This window comes from Artibeus jamaicensis, unplaced genomic scaffold, assembly GCF_021234435.1.
Source record: "Artibeus jamaicensis isolate MK-2021 breed Jamaican fruit bat unplaced genomic scaffold, CSHL_Jam_final contig_600, whole genome shotgun sequence".
NCBI classification, from domain to species: domain Eukaryota; kingdom Metazoa; phylum Chordata; class Mammalia; order Chiroptera; family Phyllostomidae; genus Artibeus; species Artibeus jamaicensis.
In genome coordinates, this window is record NW_026521901.1 from 194,637 (window position 1) to 201,488 (window position 6,852).

Consider the following 6,852-nt stretch of genomic DNA (forward strand, 5'->3'; position numbering starts at 1 on the left):
AATCTTTCTCTCTGGCACTCAGGGACAAGCAAGAAACAAAGGGGAAAAAAACCAAATCATTCCCTGGGTGCTGTGCTATGTTTTAAAATAACTGCCAGTTTCCTATAACAATCAGAGCTCAGTGCTGAATATGCAGCAGATTCACTGCCTCACATTTCTTTTTATTTTCTAGGTTCTTTGGTATAACCAGGTTAAAACATTGAGGGCACAGAAGAAAATTAGTCATGACTAAATCTACTTAGGTGAAGATGTAGTTAAATATTGTTAAGAAAGTATGACAAATTACAAGAGTTTTATTATAGAAAAACTTGATGCCATTTAAAAATGTAAAATAATAGAAAATACATGCAATCCTAACTGATATGAAGACCATCATTTTTCTTCAGCCATTGATTACATTTTAATAAACTCTCCTTCTTGAGGCTGGTGGATATGACTTTCTACACAATTATTCAGCTGAGGTGGTTCAGCCTTAATTTCACCCTCAGCATCTCTGGCTCTGTGGATATGTGACATAGTTCCAAGCAGGAATGCAAGAAGCAGGTTCTTCCCTGGTTCATCAGAAGTAAACTTCAGAAGCTTCATCTTCTCCCTCTTTCATCTGGTTCATATCTGCACATGACCTTTCAGAATTTGGTCACCTCATCCATATATGTTTCATGCCACCTGGGCATGAAGTCATATGCTGTGTGGAGAAGTGTGCAGACCTAGGAAGAGATTGTCCCAAGAACATCGACATGAATAAAGTTAAGCATAGCTGGAGCCAACACTTCAATGTTTCTATTTCTTGATGCTGTGATTTGCCTCCTCTTTTAGAAGGTTCAACTTGTCTGTGACTTTCCTCAGAAAGAGCTTCATGTAGTCATGCAGTTATTAATAGAATGGGTTGTCCAAAAAGTTCATTTGGTTTTTCCATAATATGGCTATAGTAGTGCTTAGTTGTCTAACTTCATTTGAAACAATTGTATTAAATTGTATTGTGACAGCTATCATATCAGCATGCATATATTTAAATTCACCAGCAAAACTGGTGAATTTTTGTGTAGCCACTTTTTTATTTTGCCATATTATGGTTTATTATTTCAAGAAAGATTAAATTCAAATGAAATTCTAAAAATAAATAGTAAAAATTTTGTGCAGTATATGGAGAAGGTGCTATGACTGATAAAACATGCCAAAAGCAGTTTGTGAAGTTTTGTGGTGAATATTTCTTGCTGAATGATGCTCCACAGTAATGTAGACCAGTTGAGGTTGACAGCAATCAAATCAAGACTTTCATTGTGAGCAATCACCTTTATACCAAGCTATAGGTAGAAGATATAAAAATATGTGTCTCATTTTGTGGAAAAAAGTAAATGAGCTTTTAGAGCAACCCTCTAATTTAAAAATTATTTCATTTTTTTATTTAGCAATAAAATAAAATCTCACCATTTGAACAAAGTGGATGGACCTAGAGAATATTATGCTGAACAACATTCAGCATAAATAAGTCAGAGTAATACAAGTACCATGTCATCTCACTTACATGTATAGTCTAAAAAAAACAAACAAAAAGACACCAGAAGTATTAGATACAGACTCATAGACCCAGGGAGCAGACCAGTGGTTTCAGGAAGGAGGGGAGTTGGGAGCCTGGGTGAGGAAGATATGGTGATTAAGTAGTACACATGACAGTTACAGATTAAACACAGGGATATAAAGTACAGCATAGTCAAAGTCAATGATATTGTAATAATTATGTGTATTGCAATGTGAGTAATGAAAATAGTTGGCCATCATGTCATAAATTGCGAAGTGATGACTCTGGCTAGAAGCCAGAGCATCTTATAGTCATATAGAATGTCAAATGGAAAGGAGAAATTAAAAAAGAGAAGTAACACAAAAGCCAGGGAGGTTAAGGCAAGGGTGTGGGGCAGAGTGTAACAGGCAGGAGACATGTCTGAGTTCAGGACTATGATCACATGTTTCATCTTTAGTGAGAAAATTCAGAACATACTGTTCGTTTAGTAGAGACTCCATCAACTTCTACCTAGTATTCACTGGTGGTTCAAACTTCGGTAATCAAACTGGGTACTGTTACAAGGATTTTAAGAATCTGCCTTGTTGAAGGGCCTTTTCTGCTTCTCCCAGGAATTCAACTCTGTGCATGAAAAATGTTCCTTGTACCCTTGGAGTGTGTGTCTATTGTCATCCTGTGCATCAAAGCCAAGCTGTCCTGGGACGATTTGCCCAGGTTGTCACCTGTGCTTGGTGCAGTGAGCATAATGACAAATCAATGACTGTCACATTGGAGGTCTTTATTCTCTGGTGTTGGGTTCATAAACCTCTAGTCCCCACTGTCTAGCATCCACATCCTGCTCCTGGTCAGCTTGGACATTGAGATGTGTAAGCTGGGACACACTGTTGGATCTGGCACACTCTGGTTGAATTCATCTGATGTGAGACAGAAAGTTTGATGATTCATTGATGATTTATTAGTACAAAGGTAAAAAATATACATATGCAATTCTCTGACTTCAGTTCATGTAAGAGTTTTTCTCTTATTACAACAAGTATCTGTAATTGAAATATTGAAATAACCACAGAATCATGAAGAAGGTAGGATCACAGAGGCAAACCTCTGTGTGGAGACTTAACCTCATGCCTACCAGGAAAGCAGCCCTTAACCTGCATCTGCATCTGCTGCTCTGCTGCTCCAGGTGCTCAGTGTGTCCTGATGGCCATGTGGTGTTCTGAGCTGTTCCTGCAGCCCAGCTCTCCTGTCTCCAAACGGGAGATGTGTGTCTTGGCACATGTTGAATTCCCCTCACTGTGTATCACAGAAAGTAATTCATGGTCATGTCCTCAGTCATCACAGACTGCAGCTGCAGGGAGAACTGGTTCTTGGATGTGTCTCTGGAAGTAGAGGTGTGGCTCTTGAGGGATGAACTTCAATAAGTGTTTCCACCACAACCTACGCATTTGATGCACTCTAGTCCCTTTCCTGAAAGCTGGAAAATCCACTCCAGCGGTAATAACTGCTGATGGAGTAACCAGAGACAGCACAAGTGAGGGAGCTTGTCTGTCAGAATTCACCAGTCCTGGGCTGACTCTTACAGTTTTACCTATTATAGGACTTCTTGGGACAAGGAGCATCAATTCTTTTCAGTTTTGTACAGTGAACAAAACCCCATAGATACATGTGTGACATTGGTTATACTCAAACTGTAGGTCTGTCACAAGGCAGAGGAGGAGGCCCAGAGTCTCTTCTTCTAGGCAATAACTCTGTCTTCCCCAGAGAAATCAGACTCATGTGATGATACAGCTGTAAGTCCCCACAGCCCCAGTGAGTATTTACCCTGGAGCTGGGAAGGAAATTTGCAGGTGTAGCAGCCTTTCCCACATAAATGGAGAGGGACTGAGGTCAGGTATGCTGATCATTTGGCACCTCTCTGGGGATATCTCTACTTTTGAACTCACTCAACATGAATATCAAAGATAGGGTTCCCCTAGTTTCTGAGACATATTGAAATGACATCAAATGTTGGCCTCACCTTTCTGAGCATTAGAAGAAAATGTAGACTAGATGTTTAGGTGACATTTTAAAATACTGAAGCCTCTTTCAAACGTATTTAAAAATAATTACCATTTGTTCAAATAGTTTTTGTAACCCAATGCTCAAAGATGTCTACAATTAGCAAATTTTTATAATTGCAATCTTACATGCAAAGAATGTCTACCTTGGTATAAAAATTCAAAACATAAAGCAAGTCAGACTTTATGAAATTCTTTTCCAGCATCTATTGTTATGATCATGTAATTTTTGTTCTTCATTTTGTTTATGTGAGGTATTATGTTGATTTGCACATATTCTACCACCTGTGCATCACTGGGAAGAATTATATGTGATCACAGTCTATGATCCTTTTAACATATTACTTCATCCATATTGACAATAATTTGTTGAGAATTTTGGCACCTATTATTGTCTGAAATATTGGTATAGATTTCTTTTTTTGTTGTTGTGTCTATACCTGGTTTTGAAATTAAGATGCTACTGGACTTGTAAAAATAGTTTTGAATCCTCCTCATCCTTGAATATTTGGAATAATTTGAGGATAGCAGTTAGGTTTTCACTAAATGTTTGGTAAGATGTACCTGTGAAATTATCCAGTCAAGTGCTAGTGAGGATGTGGAGAAAAAGAAAGTCTAATACACTGTTGGTGGGGATGTACACTGGTGTATACCCTGTTGAAAACAGTATGGAATTTCATCAAAAAACTGAAAATGGACCTGCGTTTTCACCCAGTTATTTCACTCCTGGGAATATACCCTAGGAATCTCAAAACACCAATTCAAAAGAACTTTTGTATTTCCATGGTCATAGCAACACTTTTACAATGGCCAAGGGTGGGAAACACCCTAAGTGTCCACCAGTAAATCAGTGGATACAAAAGGTGTGGTACATTTACACAATGGAATGCTATATAGCAGAAAGAAAGAAGGAAATCTTTTTTGCAACAGCATGCATAGAACTGGAGAATATTAAGCTAAGTAAAATAAGCCCGTGAGTGCAAAACAGATACCATATAATTTCATCTATAAGAGGAATTTAATGAACACAATAAACTAATTGTTTATTTATTCCAGCCTCTTCCAGAACCACAGGCTGGAAACATGGAATGCACTGATGGGAACCAGAGGGGAGATGAGAAGGGACGGTGGTGGAAAGAAGTGAAAGGGACTAATGAAAGAACATGCATTAATGATTCATGGGCATGCACAACAGTGTGGGAATTGACTGTGGGAGTGGGGGAGGGATGAACACAGGAGGCTAAGGGGAGAAATTGTTAAAATCGTAGTAGAATAACAGAAATAAATAAATATAAAGGAATATGTTTTTAATATTGTTTTTTTCTTTATTTATGATATTATGTTTACCTAGGAAACATTGCACCAAGCACAGGCAAAGGAGACCCATGGGGGTTGTTTTTTGTTTGTTTGTTTGTTTTGTTTTTGTACTTTTAGATGATTTTGATCGTGTCTACAGCTCTTCTCTTCCCTCATGCATAACCGGGGCATTGCAGAGCTTCTAATCTGATTACATGACATATCATCATGTTCATACATGGAGAAAATATTTCAAATAAGAGTAGTAATTATACTGTATGCCATGGAGAATTACTCACATTGTGAAGTGATTATGCAAGTGGTTTAACTGAACTGTTTTCTCAGTCCACTGTTTTCAGAGAAGTTAGGGTAAATGGGGAAGGAAATGAGGGGAATTCCTGGCATAGATTTGCTCATAGGAAAGGGAAGTTCAATCCTGAATGGACATCCTCATTCTCATCCTCCCTGTGTCATGCATGTTTCTGGGATGATCACTATGGTCCAAGGATGCTGGGCTCTCTCACACAACATGGAAGGCTCTTATTGTATAACAGACAAATCCATCCATCAGATGTATGGTTTGGAAATACATTCTCTCTATAGACTCATTTCTTAACTCCCTTAACAAAATTTTGCGTGTTTTCTGGGACAAATATTTTCAATTTTAATAAATTTTAATCCATCGCTACTTTATTTAAAGGATTTTTAATTGAGTATTTTTACAAAAAACTTCCCAGAAAAGGTTGGCTTACACTGTCCATGGTGCTGGTTACAGCAGCCACAGTGAGTGAAAAGGCTTTGGTGCCAGTAGTGGAATGCTGTTGGAGAACTTACCCACAAATCTAGAAGTAACTTTGGTACTGGGTAAGGAGCAGACGCTGTACTTATTTTAAGTTATGGCAGAAGTATGCCTGATTTTCTTTGAACAAGATACTACTAGAAATATGGGTTTAAACACTACTACAATGAGGAACCAGAATCAAGTACAGGACATGCTGCAGAAAGACTATGTGATATTATCAAATTTCCAAATTATCATAAACGGCAATATATTAGAAATAGAAGTGTTTAAGATTCTGCAGGTAGAGGTCAAAACAATAAGGAACATTTCACTACAAAAGGGTGGAAAAAGGAATCATTGTTACCCATATTCAAATTTTTACAGCATCTCTGTTATATTTGGTAACAATGTTAGGGATCCAAGGGATTAGGATTTGGACACCACTGACTCTGTTAGACATCTGGTCACAGCATGACTCCCCCAAGCTGCATAATTCACTGGGGCTCCATCTATAAAATCTCTCAACACTGACAGGGAAGAGAGGGCACCCTTGACTACAGGATCCCTGGTGATGGTGTGTTTGTATAAGGAGTCACTGATTCATTGGGCCAAGAGCCTTGTCTCAGTCCATCATCATCATCCATGTCATCCCCACCACCACCAACAACATCACTGTCTTCATTATTTCCTTTCTTATAATCATTGCTCTCATTCCATGTAGACACAGTGGTTGTGTACACACAGTAACTCATTATCTCAATGTTTTCCTTATTTTATTATTGTAAAGTGGAATAGGGTGTGAGACTATTTTGTTTTACATTTGCTGACAGATTGAGACTCCTACAATCCTCTTCTCCATCTGCCCCACACAGGAAATCTGATAAGAAAGTCTGGGTCTCCTATTCAAATGTTACAGGGAAACTCAAACCACACAGCCCTTATGAGCAGAATTGTTACTCTCCCATTAACTTGATAAAATAAAGGCCCTGAGCCAGTCTCCTTTCCTGGCTCTATTAAAGCCCATTGAGTTGCTGAGGGGCTCTTCCTTTTATTCCATGCATTTCAACTACATGTGTGATATATACTCCATGCCCCGTGGGTGTGTAAGTTTTTCATCAGCCTAGACATCAACCCCAAGCTATTCTGGGTACTTGTGCCTCATGTGCTGTCAACTATTCTTGGTGTGTGAGCATAATATCAAG